The 20,424-nt window shown below is 44.2% G+C and overlaps 1 long non-coding RNA gene across 1 annotated transcript; it reads right to left on the bottom strand.

Annotated features, from left to right (window-relative positions):
* Window positions 1–4,983: 4,983 nt before the first annotated feature.
* On the bottom strand, window positions 4,984–8,603 carry LOC142045470 (uncharacterized). The gene is made up of 3 exons (XR_012654611.1): window positions 8,496–8,603; window positions 7,768–7,828; window positions 4,984–5,156 (listed from the first exon to the last, which is right to left on the bottom strand). It is a non-coding gene; the product is annotated as an uncharacterized LOC142045470 (long non-coding RNA).
* Window positions 8,604–20,424: the final 11,821 nt, after the last annotated feature.

Raw genomic sequence — 20,424 nt, 5'->3', positions numbered from 1 at the left:
GTGAGCAGAGTTACACGTAAGCCTCTGTAGCAAGGCCACCGCAGGACCTTTGCTTGCCAGAGCCTGGCAAGCTGGTGAAAATAGTGACCGATACCCCCAGCCCAGCATTCAGCCCTGAACATCCATCCGCTCTGCCGAGGGTCGGTGGCTCTTGGGCTTTGTCACGTTCTTGGGTTTTACGGAGCTGAGAGCAGCCTGGCTACCAAGAGGTGAGCCGGGGATAAGGTTACTCGTCCCATGAAAATATTTTGATGGCCGTGCCAGCGTAAGCAGGCAGGGGCTCTGCCTCCTCCCAGCCACCCCAGGGCGGCGTGGGTGGCTTCTGCTGGCCACGGGTGGCTATGGCCACATGGGTGGCTGTGGCCACATGGGTGGCTGTGCTGGCACGGGCAGCCGGGCAGAAGGTCACGCCGGGTGGGAATCAGGGGACGGGGCAGTGGGAGAGGCAGGCCAGCCAAGAAATCTATCAGAATGCAACCGAATGTGCGCCTCATCCCACGATTATTTTAATGAGCGAAGAAAAAGGGACTTGCCTGCCTGCCTGAGCTGGGTATCCAGCTGAACCGGCAGGGCTGTGCCTTTAAGGGTCCCCTGCAGGACTGCAAACGGGCAGGGCTGGTCTTGGCACCTGGTCTGGGTCCTCTGAATATCTCCATTCAGGGGCAGCTGCTGTGCCTTGAGCTCACGCTTCACCTGGAGCCAAGTGAATTTTTCAAGTTCCCACGTGCCCTCTGCGTGCTCGTAACTCCAACTACGTAGAAGATCATGCGGACGGCTAAAAATTGGCAGAATCGGGCCCTTCGCCATTGTCTTACGTGCGGTTTTGCAAAGAATACCGCGCTGTTATTTCTGAGATAGGTTGCCAAAGTGTCACCTGTCTCTGAAAACCGCCGGGATGACCAGGGAGTTTTGTGGCAGAAGCCTGCGGTGCAGTTGGGGACAGAGGTGACACCAGACAGGGGTATCTGTAAGAGATTTTGGCCAGAGACAGAGGTCACGGGGCGAGGGGCAACAGCAGCAACCCCCCCCCCCCCCCGGGTTACAGCACTGACAGCTATGCTAAACCAAGAGCTGACAAATTCTTGCCATATCTGCTGTTAATTAGTAACTACTTTTAGTTAGATCCGGGGAAGGCAAAAACTGATCTGCCTCTCCTGGAGCACCGTACGTCAAGATTAACAATAGGTTATAGACCTGTTACAGCTCACAGCAGTTTTCTTTTAAAGAGATGCTAAAGTATCTTTTTTCTTCTCTTAAAAAGGTATATATGATATGCACATTACATATTATATCACTGTTTTCACGCAGGACTACAAATAAAAGAAGAGGGCTGCATTTGTGCTCTTCATAACTTAAAGCTTTAACTGGGAGGCATAAATACAAAAAATAAGCCGAACTGATTTTCTTTCCTTGTCAGCCTGCTCCCATATTTTTTTCCCCAGTGATCTATAAGGGGAAAAAAAATGTCACCATCCCCCAAGAGCAGCCATTAACAAATCCTTTCTTATCTCACAGCTAAAGTAATGACATCTTATTGACAGCGCAGCAGAACAAACAATGTCTTATTGAAAGCTCCAGTGCTGGAGGATTTGGGCTGTCCTCAGGACTTGAGACCAAGTAATGAAAACAGGTTTTGCTACTAAATCAAAGACAATGACTGCTCTAGTTCTCCAATGGCCTTTAGCAGTCCCAGGCACAGAGAAGGTGTGCATAGCTCACCGAGGTATCACCCGCACTACAAACTCAATCAAGTATGGGGACCTTACTACGAGAAGGATGCCCAAAGTAGCAAGCAGTTAAAGTATGATCTACGGCACGTATGGGAACGATGCTGGAACTTTTTCTCACTGCTGTACTTGATGTATGGATGGGCCTGGCAATACAGGTCCATCCATTTCTTACAGCCCGGGTTAGCCTTACCAGAGCCTAAGCAAAGTTATTTGCTAATTTTTGTACCTCATCAAATTAATTGGACCAGCTGAGGACATTTCTGATGACTGAACATGAGTTGGTGATTTGGGTTTTGTTTTTCATGTCTGTGTACGATCTTATTAAAATTATTAATGTACCTTTGTTCTTTAGCTAGATTCTCCTTTTTGTAGGCTCCTCTTAGCATCCTGTGGGTAAGAAGAGATTTTTGCAAACCAGGAATCAGAGTTAGGTCCATTGTATACATATGGCTTTGTAAAGCTGAAAAATCAGTCAGATGTAAAATGTAACTGTGCCTCCCAAATTCATCCAAGCAGAGGGGAAACAGAAATGCAGAAAACAGATATGTTGTAGAACTGCAGCCCACAGTTTCAATTAATCTAAGCCACCTCTGTCATAGTTCAACCACCCCCTGTGTTCCCAAGCAAGCTTGCCTGCACATTTCTCCACTATCACTTGTGTTCATTTGACACCATGGAGAACTAGCTCAGGATGCAGAACTGGGAGAGACCAAACTAAACCAGTACAAATACTGAATATTCTTCTGCCAGTCTGGCACATTGAGCCAACTCATTGCGGGGCCAGATGGACACAATTGCTGGTGCACGGAAAGAGCAGGGCATCGCGGCAGGGCACAGCAAGGTAGGATAGCAGCACCCGCTTGGATTGCTTTAAACCCTCATGGACCCGTGTCCTGGATGGGGAGGTGGAAGAGGCAGCTGAGCGGGTCTAACAGATCGCTGCTACCAAAAGGGTCCTCACTCCCCCTCTCCATCAACCTTCACCGTGCACTTCTGCACAGCGTTCCTCAGGCCCTTCGTGAAGACGGTGCAATTCACCAACCCAGCAGAAAACTACCTCCATTTTTACCTATTCAGTTTTAGTCTGGATCAGCGAGTCAAACCAGCTCATTACAGATCCAGCCAGCACCAGAACCGGTGCAAGGGGTGAGGGAGCACACAGCCAGAAGCTGGGGGGTCGGACCTGCCCTTTCAGGGGTAATGATAAGTATTAGATCAGCTGAGCCATCTTCAGCCTTGCACGGGATGAACTGCAGCTCTCACAGCTCCATTACTTCACAGAAAAGTAACTTGGTCTGCAAATGCTTTTTTCTCCTTGTCTTTATTTGTGTGTTTACAAAGCCAATGCATCACGTTTGTACAGCACATATATAATAGACTAAGACAGAATGTGAACATACATTAAGCAAGTGCTCTATTTATCAGTATTAAATTTAACAGATCTTAGATTAAATACAACTTTTGCTGTTGAGTAAACAAAGATTAATATCAAATCCTGTCTGTGCTAGAGCAGGAGTGAGCAATATGTAATGTCTTAACTTGTAAGTATGCATCTTCAAAATGCAGAGTCAAGGCCAGAAGGAAAGGGAAAGGGGGCCGAATTCAAATCCCCTGAGGAAGCTGAGCATCCACCAAGGCTTGGCCAGGAGGCGGCTGGAGGACCTGCAAAGGAGCGAGACTTGATCTCAGAAGTGGCTTCTCAAAGAGACGTTAACAACGCCGGCAAAAACTGGCTCAGGAGGAACACTTCCATTTTCCAGATACCCCTCTTCAATTAAAGCTGAATTCTCAGGAAGAGAAAAACTTATCAAGCATTTAAATAGACATTTTTAATAGAGAAAGAAACTCTTACAATAACCAGTCAGGACATTCGCAGTGGTTGTCCTCCCATATTTGCTACTGTAGCTCCTACATGGGTGTTAGCAGCTCTGTACAACACCCTAGGTAGGAGGTGAGCTCATTCTTGATTTAACGGGCAAGAGACGAGCTGTGGACTCAGGCAGTCAAGCCCAAAGAGACAATTTTCAGCGTGGTGGACGGTAGGCTCTCCAACTTCCCTCTTCTTCACCCAGGAATAAGATACAGCATGCCTCAACCCTGACTCTGAGGTGGATGCTTTTCCCTCCTCCAGATTCAGGATTGCCTCATTTGTGCACATGACCTAATAAACATACTCTGATTTGTCTTGCTTTCACAAAAATTAGAAATACCCAATTGACCCACTTTGAAATCCCAGAATGAGTCACTTTTGTGCAAAAAATTCCCAAATCTTTGCTTTCTCCTATTGCTTCTGGTTTTCAGTTGGTCTTGCAAAGAAAGAGGACTGACTGTACTTGCTTATGGTCAAAATGGCATCAAGGCAGTTCTTCTTCTTTGCCCCGCACTGGTGGGCTCTCTCAGCAGCAGCACACTCACAGGATTCCAGCACCACCACATCAAAGTCCAACACTTGGCCCCTGTCAGCCTCAGATATAAGCCTAGACACCTACCACTCTTTATTTCATTATCTTTTTTTGTTTTGTCTTTCCAGTGTGACAGCAGTTTCATCTCTTTAAATATAAACATCCTCATCTTTAAATACCAACAGCCTCATCTGGTCTATCTGTAATTAAGCCATTACTAGAGTAGCTTACTTTCAGTTCACAAATGAGTATCATAGCTCAAGAAGTAAAAAAAAAAATTCCCACAAATTAATGTGTTGCTCTTTGCATTGACTTCATTTATTCCTGTTGTCTGGCCTTAAATAGGATTACGTCTTGAAAGGTCAGGGTACCCTGCAGATAAAATTTTTGATTGTCCAATACTGGAAGGGTTAGAAAATTGTAACCACATAGTCTGAAAAAGTAATTTACTACTTTACTTCAAGAATCGCCATCATTCAGTTCATAGACTCCTTAAGTCCACATTATCTAATGATTTATCCTCAGTCACACTTCTAGTATGGGAATGGAAACATTACATTTGGTCACAGTTTGTAAAACTGTTACAGTTAAGTCTAATCAGCTGTTTTCAACAATTCTAACTGCAGGAACATAAGGTACATCACAGCTATTCTTGATGCAGACAAACAGCTTTCCAAAGAGGAAATTTCATGTTCAGTACAGCCAAGTATGATGAATCCCACCCCCACCCACCCACCCTCCAATTTCTCTGACAAAACCACTGGAGCTGTTTGCACTCCACATTTCCAAAGCATCTTCTCAGTCGATGGTGCATTTCCATGAAGGACAAAGTTCTCCAAAAGCCTCTGGAAATGTACTTTGCAGAAAGATCAGAAAAGCCATCTTTGGTCTGTTTTTCCTCTTTGGATTTGACTGAGACGGGGGAACCTGGGCTGTACTGCCTTCCAGGTCGAGAAGGTACCTCTGCATTCAGCCACGGTGAAACAGGGCTTTGATGTGGATTTTTATTTTCATGAAATAAAAACTGCAGAGAAGATAATCCCAATTATTAAGGAGCTTCAGATATCTTAAAGAAACAAATGATATACCAAATACATTAATTTCTGAAGTGGTTGTCAGTAAAGAAACACAAGAAAGGACACTGGTGATCTGCTGAAGAGTCCCACACCTTGCCCTTCTCTAGAAGAACCCATCTCTAAGGTGACACAAAAATACACACCCAAGACTTTTTTTTTTTTTTTTTTTCCCTTTTCGTTGTAAAAATGATATATCTCAAAGTAATGGCTGAGGAGACAAACTGTACTTCTAGGCTGATACTGATCTTGGTGCATGTGCAAGCCCAGCCGCCCCCGGGGCTCGCTCCCCCAGCAAGGGACACAGCTGGGCTGGGGACATTCCTCCAGCCTGGCTGATGGCACCACCACTTAAAAGCACAATAAGAAAAATGGGCACTGAGGGCGGAGGGAGAGGCAAGCCACAGGGCCAAGTTTCACCTAAATCAGCATGATAATCACGTTTCTTCGCAGAACATTGTCCTTAACAGAGGTTGTTCTTCGCCTGATCCTTAATAAAGGGGATAATAGCTCGTGAGAACAACAGTCACAGGAGATATTTCTAGTCAGCTTTTGTTCTTGGACTTGGCCAGTTTATGTGCAGCCTAAGGGTATAAAGAGAGAGACTATGGAGGGGATTAACAGACTTTCTTTCCAGCAGGGCTCATGTGCCAAAGCGATGACTCTATTAGCATTGTTCCCCCTGAAAGGTTTGTTTCACTCAGAAACCAGCACAAAGGCACCAAACTCTTTCCTGAGGCCCCGTTTTCTCCTCCAAAGAGGAGCTGAGGCTTCAACTGCAGATCTAAATGCTTTGGAGTTTATCCTTCCACCTGGGACAACCCAACCAGGTTTTTCACCTCCCATGTGCAGACCATCATCAGGGAGAAGGTTTCTGTGCGGATTTTACCCCCCTACAAGCTCCACATCAGCAGAGTCACTTTTTTAACTCCAGCATTTGAACACTGAATATAACTTGATGAATAGGATGTTAGTGATGACTGTGGCCTTTCACTCGCCTGTGCTAAGGAGACAGCACACAAAACATCTCCTGGGTGCTGTCACCTCAACGGAATGTGGTAGAGGAGGGGGGGAACAGGGATTTAAATGCTAAGCCTCACCTCCCCAAGTTTCAGGGCTCCGGAGCATCGACATCTGTATCTGAGCAAGCCAGCCTAGGATCCCTTTGTAATTAACAGAGAAAAACTGGCATTTTTCAGGCATGAGCCTTCTGATCCCTCTGATTGGCACTGGGATGTGGTGAATCACCTGGAGGTAAACTGGCTCAGTTGTCTGCAGGTGATCAGGCAAGGTTGTATTTCTGCTTCTGTTTGCCATCACACACGGACAAGTCAATTTACTAAGCCGCCAGCTTCTCAGTTTTCTTTTTTTTTTTTTTTTTAAACACAATCTCCTCTTTGCAAAGCTTTTTAAAAATGAAGTGTTCCCTTTCTAGGGATAGATCTCACACACACACACAAACATCACGGAGAACACGGAGAGGCACAGCAGAAAGTGCGGTGATTTCCCATGGAGGGAACAGCTGGAAAAAGACAACAGGACCACATCCATCACCGGAGGAGCAGCAGGACCTCGCTCTGCACTAGGCACTTCGTAGGATCCACCAAAATGTCTGCACATGTGATTAATTACGATCACAAGTTTAAACAGCTCTTTGGACCAGCTCTAGGTTCCCAGCACACCAAAGGACGGAGCCCTCGCAGTCTATGGCTAACAGCGTTCCCACAGACGCATCATTAAACAATTTGAAAAATGGATCATTTTGAGTTTGACCATCCGTGTGGTGGGCAAGGTCTCTCTGGTGTGCCCTAATCAGCTGTATGATCCCGTCCGATTTGTGCCATGCTCAATTTAAGCAACTAGAAACAACAGTCTGCATGACAGGGTAATCATTCATCCCGGGTGCCTCGTGCAATGCCGGGATGAAGGCTGAGAGCCATCTAAACAGCTAAGTGTGAATTACTACACCATAACTCAAAGTCAGTGGTATCTTTCATTAATCATTTATAGAGCTCTGTATTATTAATATATGCAGAAGCAGCTGTCTCTCTCTCTGGTGGAATTTGCTTTTGTGAGCGATTTGGGGGAGACCAAGGAGATGAAGAAGCAGGAGCCCGGCGGAGCCTTCCCGAACGAGGAGGAGAGCTCCAGAAGTAGGTCACGAAACCTCTCGGTAGGTAGATGGGTCCTTCCCTCACTAGGCTATTTTTAAGCACACAGGACCAGATCCTTAGCTGCTATAAAGGAGTTTGGTCCCACTGACTCCAGTGCAGCCAGACATGTTGACACTCCTTGAAAATCTGGCCCGTGATTAGTGAAGTATAAAGAAATACCCCCCGACACACCCCAGTTACAAGCCCCAAAGCTATACCGAGTGTGCAGTAACACCAAGCAGGACATGGAACGCACTGCAATAACAGTAAAACTTGAATGTTCCTCAAGACGTGGGGCCAAAGTGCTTTTACTGCTTCATGATGAATACATTACAGAGATGAAGCTGTCTCTATGTATTTATAAAACAGATATTGCCTTCTTAGTCACTGGTCCGTGTCCTTTGCTTACCAACACATTAGAGCTGCCCTCCAGGACTTCTTCCACTTGAGGACTGAATCTCTGAACCACTCTGGAAAATTAAAAAGCACCCTTGGTTTTACAGAAATCAGCTCCTCCTATTTAAACACCTAACTAATTTCATGGCAAGCATTTCCCAGCATTTTTTTCTTTTCAATCTATCTACAGGCTTGCTGTCTGCAGCGCTTTCCGATACAGCAAGACCAGCTTGTTTAATCTGCTAACATTTGTACATCAATTGCTCCGTGAAAAGGCAACTTTAAGGAATGAACTATCTATCTCTTAGCTATCTTTAAAATTAAGTAAAAAACCTTTTTTTTTTTTTCACTAGAACTGAATGGGAAATATTTTCCCTCCCCAAAGAGTTTCTAAGAGTCCAAACTGTTTTATATTCCACAACCCAAGGCAAACGCAAGACCTTGGGAATTTTTCCACAAACAGCTTTAAAAGCCCAGAAAAGGCTGGAGTAAAGCATTTTCACCTGGGATTTGGGGAATGCAGACTGAGGTCCCTATGCCAATGCCTAATTATCTAAAATGATAGTATAAAATGATTTCAGTAGAAGAAACTCAGAGAGTGCTTCCCAGCTAACTCTTATCCCAGCTGACTTATCCCAGCTACCCTGCAGTATTTGGGTGCACTCCTGCCAAGTTTGAAGCCAGGGAAGTCTGATTTGAGTCAAAGCCTTCAGCATCCCGGGATGGGCCCCGGTTACTCACCCGTGGTGGGAGGAAGAGGAGGAATGTTCCTCCCTGCTCCTCTTTTCCTTCCTTCTCCTCCTCCTCTTTCCTCCCAGCTTGGACCAGAAACACCATACTTTAGCCAAGAACATTTCTGCATGGATTTGTGTGTGTTAATAGAAAAAATAACTATATTTTGCATTAACAGATTCGCTTTAGATTAATCAGCTTAGCCATGACAAAAAAAAGAGTGAAAGATCTTTACTCCACAGAAAGTGTGCGAATGAGCAAAAATACATATATATGTTCATATTGATCTATAGATCTCACAGTGTGAAAATTAACATAATTCTACAAAGCCCTAAGACCAAAGTACTGCTGCTAAAATACATCCAATTCCATAACATAGAGTAGGTAACGCCAGAGGCCTAACTTTTCCTAGCTTTGTCATGCGATTTGACTGAAATAAAAAAATCCAGATTTTATGTGACCCTTTCCCATTAGTGACATTAATATATGCTTTGAGGCCATTTATAGTCTAAAAGCTGATACCAGCTAGGACTGAAAATTTTAGTTGTCAAACAGAGTTGATTTTAAGATTGTTTTTGTTTCGCTTTTAGGCTGATTTTCACTGCTGTGCATCTGTCAAGAAGTGTGTTTGGTTTTCATCCTTGTTGGGAGTTTTGATGAAAACCTGATCGGTGCTTTATATGTTTATTTTAACTTGTAGAAGGGTGGGAAAAGTTCCATTGCTTTTGTATCAATCAGTAAAAAAGCTACATAGATGCTAGGTGGTTTTTAAGATTCACATTTGTAAATTTGGGTGTTAGAAGAATTTTTAGTTGAGACATGTGAGTGCTTTTGGATCTGGATCTTAGGTATGTACCAAATGCGACTGAGCAAATTTTCAGGGTTGTAAATTAGGAAAGAGCACAATACAGAAAGAATCTTGCAATTTAAAAAAAAAACTTGGATATTTACATCAGTTACAAAGGTATGCAATATTTTCTGATATATAGTTTACATTTGTTGCTGCTGTTTTAGCTTAGAAATAAAACGAGACGCATGGTACTGCATGAAATGAAGTACTGATTTGCATTGCTTTTTAAAGACCGGATTTATTTTAAAACCTGTTTTCTTCACCGTAACACCAGAGTAGTTTTACTAATAGTAGCACAAGCATTCCCACCGCTTTGGGAAGCCTCAGGGCAAAGCGTAGTCCCGCCATGGGGACGAGCAGTATGGGTGCCAGCTCCCACTCCTCCCGAAGGCGCACTGCGGAGGGGCTTGGGATCAGCGCTTCAGCTTGCGTTTTTAAATGATGAAAAGCAGAAGGGGAGTGCTCCAGGATTTTATTTCCAGGAGATACAGACACAAGAAGTCAAGCTTTTAATTTCTTCCTTTTGGTTTTTGGTTTTTTGGTTTTTTTTTTTTATTTTTTATTTTTTTTTAACAAACTTAAGACCCCATCCTTCAAACTTATCCTCACCAGCTTATGGCCAGCATGGGTTCATATGCGGGACCAGAGCCACAAGAAGTCCCAGTGCTGGAATTCACCCCTTGGCCACTGCTTTTCCCTGCTCCCACGTACCTGCAGCACCCCGAGCTGTGTCCGAAGGCTTGGTCCAGTCCCGAGGGCCATGGTCGCAAGCTGGTTTTCTAGCAACACGCTGTGCTGCTAACAGGACCCGCTCTCTGGGAAGATTTTCAATCGTCCGGGATACAGCTGACTGGGAATTTTTCAACACCACCTATTTTTCTTCAGGAAAAAATACCAGTTCGTCAAAAGGGAAACCTCAAGGAGAAATATGGTAGTGGGAACAGACTGGAAAAAGGAAAAAAAAAAAACAACCAACTTTTTTCTCTTGAGAAGGTGGGATTTCTGCTGAAGTCCCAAGAGACAGACGGCCCTGGCCCCGCACGCAACCCCCTCATCCCCGAGGCCTTCGCCGAGCCGTGCAATGGCCCCACCACCTCACCCACCCTCTGCTTGGATTCGAAATAAACGGCAAAACCAAAAAACAGGAGTAAAGAGTGGATAACCCCACTTGATTTCCAGGGGTGGCTGCAAGCCCTTGGGTCTGACCCAGCTCACCAGAGGCGTTTTGGGGGGGGTTCGGTTGTGGAAAAGTCCCCTACAGCATCCAAGGTGCCACTTGCACGTAACGCGCGACACGTGTGGCACACGTGTCTCTTGTCTGTGCGGTAACGAATAAGAAGATTTTAAAGGGACTTACTCTAAGCTATGTGACTCACCCGGAGCCGAGCGCTGCCGTCTTTTTTTCCAAACTCAAAACCAGGAGCTGATGAGAGACGTGGTTGCTCTTTCACACCTTTGTGATCTATTTCTTCAGAAACATCTCTCTAGGACTAGTAAATGGTAACTTAATGGGCTGTTTCCTCCAATATCCACCTTTTACTGGCTAAATGCAATGCAATTTACCTGTCTGATGGATTAGGAGAGCGATTCCTCCTCGTGTAAGGTAAAGCCCGTAACTCACATACCACTCTGCTCTTCATCTAAAGGTGCAGTATGGAGTTTCACTGTGCTTTCAAAAGACAGGGTGAACAGGAGCAGGGCAGCAACTGAATTATTTTTTCTGTACTCATTTATCTATCGTGCTTCTGATTTTACGTTGCTTCCTTTTTAGTGCATTCAGCCCCCCCTCAGCTCTCGATCCTTCCTCCCTTTAGCTGAAGTGAAAGGCAGCTTTAATAAAATTCAGAATTGCCTATGCTATAGGTAGAGGCAAACCTGTCGCCAACCATCACCGCGTTCCTAAATGACGCAGCATTAATGACGGTGGGGCAGGTCCTGCTGACGGCCGGTCCCCAGGGGTACGTGAGAAAAGCCAAGACCCCCCCCCCGGCACCGGAGACCCCACCACTGCTATTAATAGTGAGCAGACACACTTCAGCAATCCAGCCCCATCGTCCAACAAGCTGCAAGTCTCAGAGTTGCCCATAAAAGCATTCGCAAAGGCAATAATGAAGTTATTTAAGCAGCTTGTTTCTGCCCTCTGGGAGAGAGGCCGTTATGATGTGATCTAATACAGGGTCTATTTCTAAAATGCAGCGTGTGTTGAAAATAGGCTGCAAAATAATGCTGTTAGTGAAGGTATTAAAGATAAACAGTTATTAGCAACAGTCTTTCAGCTGACTACTAAACTGTATGGAGTGGAATAAAGATGAGGGCATTTCACAACTGAGGCAGCACGAGTTACATTATAAATTTCAATATGCTGCCGTGCTACATGAGTTACGTTAAACTATTTTTCCTATATTTGAACTTATCAGCTGGTCCTTCTTTCTTTAAACAGGACATTCTCCCATGCAAAATCATTAAAAGCCTATTAACGTGAAAAGGCAACCTACTTTGAATGTTAATAAAATACAAATACAGATTGTTACACTTGTCTTCCTTCTTTTTGTTTTGGCCAGACACATTTCTAGAGATTGGCTGGTATGGCAGGAGTGGTAAATAGCCGCCCTCCTCACTTGCAGCAATGCAGGGCAGTTTTCTAATTCCATTATAAAAATAATTTGCCAGATATCTTTATAAATTAACTTTTGCATTCATATTCTGAAGAGTGGCGTAGGAATCTTTCAAGTTGGGAAAATCTCACAAGATAGGAAGATGATTATGCTATGTTTTCTATCATTTTCCTGCTGAAGACCACTTGAGAAAATTTTGCTCAGTCTAAAAGCAAGTGACTTCTATTCTAGAAAAGAACAAATATATGACACCAGCTTAACAGATGTGGTTAGGATGGAAAAGCTTACATATTCTTAATTATTGCTTTTAAAAAATATATATATACACAAACACTAAATTTTGGAAGTTCACCTGAAAAAATATTGCAATTGTTGCATGGCAGTATTACTTTTAGACTTGACTTTGCAAATGATCTTTCACTTCTTCACATACATTAAAATAAAAAAACCCTAGCAACCTGATATCTGGGGCCTAAATAAGCATTCCTGCACTCAGTCATCAGAACGCTCATCCTATGTATTTTAGGGGACACAAACCTGGTTTTTTTTGTCTGGGTGTTAGAAAGGCAATTCCTTTACATAGTCTTCTATTCTACGATTGTTTTTGTCTACATATATACTCCATTTTCATGGGAGCATCCCAAAGCCACCCAACCCCCCCTAAACTGAGATCTGTAGGACTGCCTAAATTCCTTAGATAAACTCACCTAAGTCAGGTTAACATGTACAAAGGCCTCTGAGAACACAAAGAGGGGCAGTCACAGAGGGCTATCAGATAAAGCATCCCAGCATCTACTTTACAGCTGCTGTCTCTCCCCATATCTCCTCTAACCACTGTACAAACCACTGCAAGTGAAACGACATTAATTGGGTCAGAAAAACGAGAAGAAAAATAGAAGAGAAATATAGCAAAATAATATAGTAAAGGGAATTTAAAAAATAATGAAAGGAGACGTGTCTGCAGAGCGCATCCCATCCAGCTCCAGCTGCTTCGCTTTGGACTTGGGGGGGTGCTCCAGTTTTTGCAGGGAGCTCACCTGCAGCCTCAGCCATCGCTGGAGTCAGCCTTTTGATATTAAGAGTAAAGATTCTCTCCAGGAGGAAAAAAAGGAGTCCCTTACACACCTACATTCTGTTCTTTTGGGGGTGGAGGTTGTTGATACCATGTTTGAAGTGATAAGCATCGTAAAGCTCTGTGTCTAGGGCTCTGTGCTACATACTTAAGCCAAAAATAATTTTAAAGACCTAATCAGAGAAGGCTGTATAACATCAGCTAGGCAGTGGCAGAGGGTAGGCTGGTAGGTTTTTTTCTTCCCATGAATGCTCACCAAATTTGAGTTTGTGTCGAAAACTAAATGGTACTTCAAAACACAGGAGATGTAAGAATAAAATTCCCATTAGCAGCTGTTAACAAGAACGATCAGTGTAAACCCCTTCGTATTAAGACAAGAATAAACTCCTGGAATTCGAGGACTCGCTAAGGAAGAAAGAGAAGTTAGAAAGAAAAGCCCCAGAGACTCAGATCTCCCAGAAGGATGTGAGCAGCGATCCACTGCCGTCCCCAGGGCTGGGTCCCTGCGAGTGGATCCCGATGCCCCGGCACCTGCCTTGGCCCTTCCCGTTTTCCAAATGACCAGCCAGAGTACCCAGCCTAGGCACGAAAGATGCATTTTTTTACTATTTCTGGGGCTTGCCAGGTTACAAACCCAGGTCTGCTGTGAGCGAACCGGCGAGGACATGGCACTCTCCATCCCTGCTGCTACTGAAGCTGTGCAGCAAAAAATGAAAAATTCATAGGATGAAGTACACTGACACAAAATTGAATTTACTGGGAAAGGCCAGCGCTGTCATTGACTACTTAGGGAACTCGTTTGAGTGAGTCCTCAGAGATTGTTACGATGGTTGTTTCCTACGAAACACAGAGGCACGAGGTGGCGTGTTTTTAGGACTTGGTCTCATGATATCTCACCACCGCGCCCAGAGTTACCAAACACCAAATGAACCGTGGTAACGGATTACGTGTTTCTGCTGCCAGTCTACTGCAAACGCTTGAGAAACCACATTCGATCTGACCCACTTTCACCCATCCGTCTGTGAGATCCCGCTTTCCGCGCTGACCACGGGCAGCGTACCCGTGCTAGGTCGACAATCGCAGCCCGGCTGATGCAGGATAACGGCTTGACTCAGGCAGATAATTCCCCAGTGTGGCTGAAGCCTCAGACACCTCAGCCTTAGTGGGCATGGTTAATGGTTGGACTCGATGATCCTGAAGGTCTTTTCCAACCTAAATGTTTCTGTGATTCTATGATTCCCTGGGAACCATGCTCGCTGCCCGTCCCTCCGCATCCCCTCTCCCATCCATCCGTCCAGGGCACCGCGCATCCCGCAGGAGCAGCCAGGCGTCTTCCCACATGCTGGAGCGGGCTCTCGGTAAGTGAGAGGCAATTAAGGGAAATTAACTTTTCCTTCAGCAGTGAAAGCAGAGGAGGGCAGGTCTCCTGTTTCCCAGCTGCATGTTGTAAACCTGTAGTGTGAAACAGGGTACTCTAAAAGCAGGAATGAGTCCAAACTTCGTTCTTGGAGAGCAAGCAGTGCCAACAGAGCAAGAGATTCTTAATCAGTTCATCAATTATCAAACTGTTCATCCAAATAAAAGCAACTTACTGTATAATATTGAAACACTGACACAGAAACAATAGCCTAGATGTCTGCCAGCCCGGGTGAGTACAGTCAGCCTGCTCTGGGCTGTGTGTGCTCCTTTGGGATTAATGCGTATTTTAAACAGGAGGACTGGACTAGTTGCAGCTGGGAAAGCTGCATCGCACAATGCCATATCACCTACCTGCTTAGCAAAGTGGTTGTAGAAGACTGATATCTAAAAGTTTTTAAATTATCTCAAGCAGAAAACAAAAAACCAACCCCCAAACACTAAGCTGGGTGTCTTGCAACTAAAAGCAGTACCCAGTCATCACTCGCTTCAGTTGCAATCAGCCAGTTCAGGTCACCATCCCAGCAGATGACTATTCCTGGTTTTTGTTGTGTTAGGTTTTTGCCCACGTGGTGAGTCACATCAGCTCAACAGAGCCCAAGGCAAACACCAGCGGTAGGCAAGAGGTGGAGGTGGGAATGGCAGGGTGCGAAGCACCCGTTTCATTTAGTGAAAGCAATGAGCTGCTAGAAAAGCTCAATATATGTCATGTAATTTTAGCCTATTTCCATTTATGGCTTTCAAACTTTGATGACTTTAGGCCCAAACTGATCCAAAAAGGTACTAGGTGGTCGTCTCCACCATAGGAATGAGATGTAACTAAGAAAGGATGGAGTTTGAAACAGCACAGGAGGACCCGTTTGAAAAGCACTGACCCCTCTCTAAAACAAAATCATTTGCAAAAACTTCTCTTCTGGACAACACATAGCTGCTTTTGGAGTCAAAGTAGGAGCTATTTCCCTATTGGGGAAGAAATGAATTGTTATGGATTCAGGGTAATTGCTGTAAGCTGTTGAAAACAGGCTAGCATACCTGTTAGTAACCAGGGGAGGATTTACAGCAAGAGGCTGGGAGGGCAGTAGCCCTTTAATTACCAGCACCCACCGGTGCACCCATTGTGGCTCATGGGATGCAGAAACCAGCGTGCAGCCTCCCCCGGTGTGCACAGCTGCACCCAGCTTTACCAGCAACTCTTATAACCCGGGAAAGTCTTCTTACAAAGCACAATCCCTTCAAACATTACTTATTGCCTGGCCCAGTGGATGTTTGTGTATTATATGGAAAAGTATCCCCCTTCCCTCTGGCTTGGAATATTCTCTGACTGCCCCTATTTTCACGGGTGGGAAGCAGGGACGACAGCTGCCCCTGCCCTACCTTCCCTATATTAATGGTTTGCAGCCTTTTTACCCCCAAAAAGCAAAAGAGGCACAGGGCAGAGAGCCTGACTGCAGCCAACTGGCAGGGAGAGGCAGGTAACGACAGCTTAATTTGATTACATTGTCATGGACCTCTAAAGGTCCTTTAGCGGATCACAAGGGGTGTGCGGATGAGTCCTTCTAGACTATTTATTATTTCGTCTCCTTTTTTATGTCTCCTTTTTATTTGTCTCATCTCTAAGGGAAACAACTCCAACCTTATCAATCTCCCTTGATATGAGAGGTTTCCTTTGCTCCAATCATGTTTGTCACCCTTCCCTGAACCCTTTTTAATTCTCTTGTTATTACTTTGAACAAAGATGGATGGAACAGCAGAAGCAGAAGCAGTTCTCCAGCCGCAAGACGTGCGAACTGCAGAAAAACAGGTCAAGGCTAGACTGAACTCTGGAGCAGCTCTAGCGAGGTCAGGAGAGTTACGTCAGGAATGAGTGTATTCTTCTTCAGTTAAGTTTCTTGCCAACTTCACTTTCCTTAGTATTGCTTAGGCTGTGAAAAGAGACTGTTGCTGACAACAGGTTCGCCATAGTGCATGCAACTGAAGTCACGTCAAACATATTTTAGCTGGAAATATGGATACACGCAAGCTGTCCTGAGCGTTTTAGCAAAATCGTGCCTGAACCTGTCTGTACAGCATTGCAACACCTGCCCAGAGAAATGATCTGGCCATCTCAGACTCCTGTTCGGATCACTGCCAAAAGAAAGGGACAAGAAACCCACTACCAATTAATTAGGGGCCTGCCTTTTGTTCCCACGGCTTGTGTCATCCTGTGCGGTCTAACAGGGTTTAGATCTTCTCATTCTCCATACAGAGACATTTCCTTGTTTTTATTTTTACTAAATCCTTCATTTTGATGCATCAATCAATGCCATAAATTAATAATAGGCCACTCAGGATATGGTGCTTTTCACTCCCATTTAAAATTGCGGTGTTTTGGCATTATGCTCAAGAATAAATAGGAGACCTTGATTTTCTGTAACATTTATTATTTTGTGCATCTTCCACTCCATATTGACTCTATTCATACATTTACTTTCTTATCTGCTTTCTGAATCGAGCAGCTGTGGTCCCCCCGTCTCTCTTTATACAGAATTATTTCCAGGCTTTTAGTTGATGCCTCTTGGTGTCGCAAGACTCTGCTTTGTCCGATGACTCTGTAACGTAAAGGAAACCTGATGCAATAGAACCAACCTCTCATTAAGTCTAATAATGAGTTATCTTTGTGTATATTCTTGAGCTTTAATGACTGTCAATCAGGCATACCAATTTGGACCAGTATCTTGAGTGGTACCATCCTTCCTACCACCCCATGGCCCTTGCAGTGCTTGATCTAATCCCATGGCAGCTGACAGCAGCTCTTCCAGCCCTTCTCAGCTCCTGGGGCTCTTTTCTTTTCATCCATCAGTTTAAGGGCACCGTAGAAAAAAAGTAGGATGGAGGCACAATCAGATGAAGTGAACTGAGCTGAACCACATAAGAGGGCAGTGCTGGAATAACCCATCACTGGGCTATCTCACACCAAAACACCTTCACGGCCCAGGCCTGCAAGATCTTCCCTCAGGCAGATGTTTTTGACTTGGCAGCGACTATAATTGCTTCCCGTATTAAGGATGCATGGTGCAATATGGTGATTTGTATTCTGAAGATGTCGGCAGAGTTGGTATTAAAAGAGAAGTAACCAGCAAAAGCCAACAGAGGTCTAGCGATATGTGTGTTAGTGCCGAGCTCGGAAAAGTTTCCAGGATCTTGAATTTCTCCATCAAGAACCAAAACAAAAGGCTGCCAGTAGCCCAGTTTCATGCAAGTGATGCAGGTTTTGTCAACCCTTGCAGTCAGCCTCCTCTCCAGCTGTAACCACAGCCACCGTCCAAGCACCGGCCCCTTCTCCGACCCGCACCAGAGCACCCCTATCCTTCCCCACCACGGAGCTGGCCCCGGGAGCTGACCTCCTTCTCTACCAAGGCAGAGAGAAAGGGCTGCAGAGACACAACCTGCCGGTTCCCAGCTGGACTCTGCTGAACAAGAGCGTGTCACAGATCTCTGTAAGATTTGCAGTCATACCCAGCCAAAAGGGATATTCATGAATTCTCACTTTCAATCCCATTCCATTTAAAAAATGCTGTCCCCTTGAGATTTTTTTTCAGCACTTGCAAACCTGCCAGGTTTTTTAACATATAAATAGGAACATTTAGTAAGAAAACAGGGACATGATTCTAACTCTATCAAAATACATCTGATAGAAAGAGCTTTTAGGAGAAAAAGAATTGAAAAGATTCACTGCTTTTAAAGAACGGTTAAAACCCATCTTTCATTACAGCAAGACCTAGGAGGAATGGCTTTGATCCCTCAATATTATCGGAGCAAAGGCAGTTAATACCTTCTTCTAGAGTAGCAGCATTAGCTTTTGTACAGAATTCTTTAAATGACTTCCAGGGCCATTAAAGTCAATTGTAAAATACCACTGCGTTTACCTAACCAGAATTTCCCCAGCAGATCAGTCCACAAAAGGCTTTAGATGTTGCAATATCAAGTGTTGCAATTCTGAACTTTCGGCACTTTCGGACAGCTTCATCCCACTAACTTTGGGAACCTTAGCCGGGAACAAAAAACTTGCTGAGCTCCTCTGAAGTCAATGGAGAACTCCAGGCAATAATTTAGGCTGACTGTTACATGGGATGAATCCAAGATCTTGGCTCCCCCCAGAAATAACCAGCCCTGCGTTATGTCCCTAGTCTCCCGGTTGAATACGTGGAGACATCCGCATATTCCAAATGGGATCTAGGAAAGCCACCAGAAGGACTGTGAACCCTCTCCCCTAGCTGGCACTAAGGGGCTGGGGGTGAAAGCCTCTTCTCCCTCAGCCCCAGGAACCTGCTGATGTGACCTTCTCCCTTTCCCTGCTTTCTAGGAGCAGCGAGGACACCCATCCAGGTCTGTGGGAGCCTTGGCCACTCTTCTCTGGCCAAGGCAATTTTAACCAAGCTCTTGTTGTGGCCATCGGCATATAACTGGATGGCGCTCTCCCAGTTTCTCCCGGTAAATTGTTCAAGTTTTTATGAGATGATTACATGTCTTTTGGGTTAGCAAGCCAGAAAATTACTCTCTAATCTAGTCACCTGGAGGAGGAGTGGAAGAGGACTGCATTCCAGTTTCTGCTCTCATGATTATTCAGTTATTTGACATGAACCATTGATTGGAGAGAAAATCAAAACCTTGATCTGATAGAAGAAACGACCATGTTTAGTGGATATCCGAGAATACCTAGGTACTCTCAGCAATAAGATCGTGTTAGTCATGTTCCCAACCTATCATTCAAGAAATTAAGGACATTACTGGCAGAAATGTAGGTGCGTAGAGACTTAAGATCCTGCCAGGATCAGCAGACAAGATTTTAAGTATTTATTTATGGTTTGACATCCCCATATGCATGTAGGATGTGCTAGAGATACTACTGCTTCCAGCTTTCTCTACAACATGAATCTTACAGGGAAGTCCAATGACTGCAAACAAAGACGACACCCTGGACTCATTTAGTCTTGTTCCCTCTCCCACATGTAGATGGAGGCATACATGTAGCACACTGCCATTAATAATTCAAAATGATATAAATATGTCATTTTTGAATGACACAAGGAATGAGTTGACCTGCTATCTACATACCACTCACCATGGAATACTGGCACAGAGTGTTTGCCAAATAAGATAAATATATAGGGTTTTACCTAGTGGTCTGAGGAATAAAGTTCACAACGGGCAGACCTGTTTTAAAAACATAAATACACTACTAGGAGACAACCACTGAAGGGAATGGAAAGTCATTTTAAGCAAGGAAGCAGCCTGAGGAAAATGAAATGAAAATGAAACATTAACATAAAACAATGAAAAAAAAAATTGGGCAGGATAAAAAAAACAAACCAAGAACACAGAAAATAGAAAAATTGTAGAAAAGAAGAAGAGCCATCAAGGTAATCAGCTGACAAAAGTCTCTGAAAAGCATTTTCATGCATTTGTGCACTGGAAAAGAATAGTCTTCTATTCATTTACATGTACTGTTTGGTGTGGGGGGGGTTCTGATTGCAAAGCACTACAAAATGCTTTTGTGCAATATATTCCTTATTTTATAAAGCTCTCATAGAAACTACACACATACTTAATATGTATATAAACATATTTTATAATAAGATAACTCATTGCTTAACTTCACAGTGAAAATGAAAATTATCTGGCTTTCAATAATGAAGAAGAGAATCAGATTCAGGTTAATGAGAAGATTTGTCTGATTAACCTTCTCCACAGTCAATGACTTGTAATGGTCCATCAGTCATCCATGCCTAAGTAGTGTTGCCAAATGAATTCAGTCCATGGCCAAACGTATTTTTAGAAACAATCATAGGCCACTAAATAAAATCTGGAAACACGTGTTAGTCAATGAACATCAGGAAATCCATACTTAGAGCATTCAAACACCTAACGATGCACTCTGCATGACCAAATTATTAGAGTTTACAGTCTCACTGGTATTATATACCCAGGTGAGAATTGAATCCTAGG

This window comes from Buteo buteo, chromosome 28 (genome assembly GCF_964188355.1).
Source record: "Buteo buteo chromosome 28, bButBut1.hap1.1, whole genome shotgun sequence".
In the NCBI taxonomy this organism is placed as follows: domain Eukaryota; kingdom Metazoa; phylum Chordata; class Aves; order Accipitriformes; family Accipitridae; genus Buteo; species Buteo buteo.
Note: the sequence above shows the minus strand (reverse complement) of the source record. Positions and strands in the feature narration are given on the sequence as shown.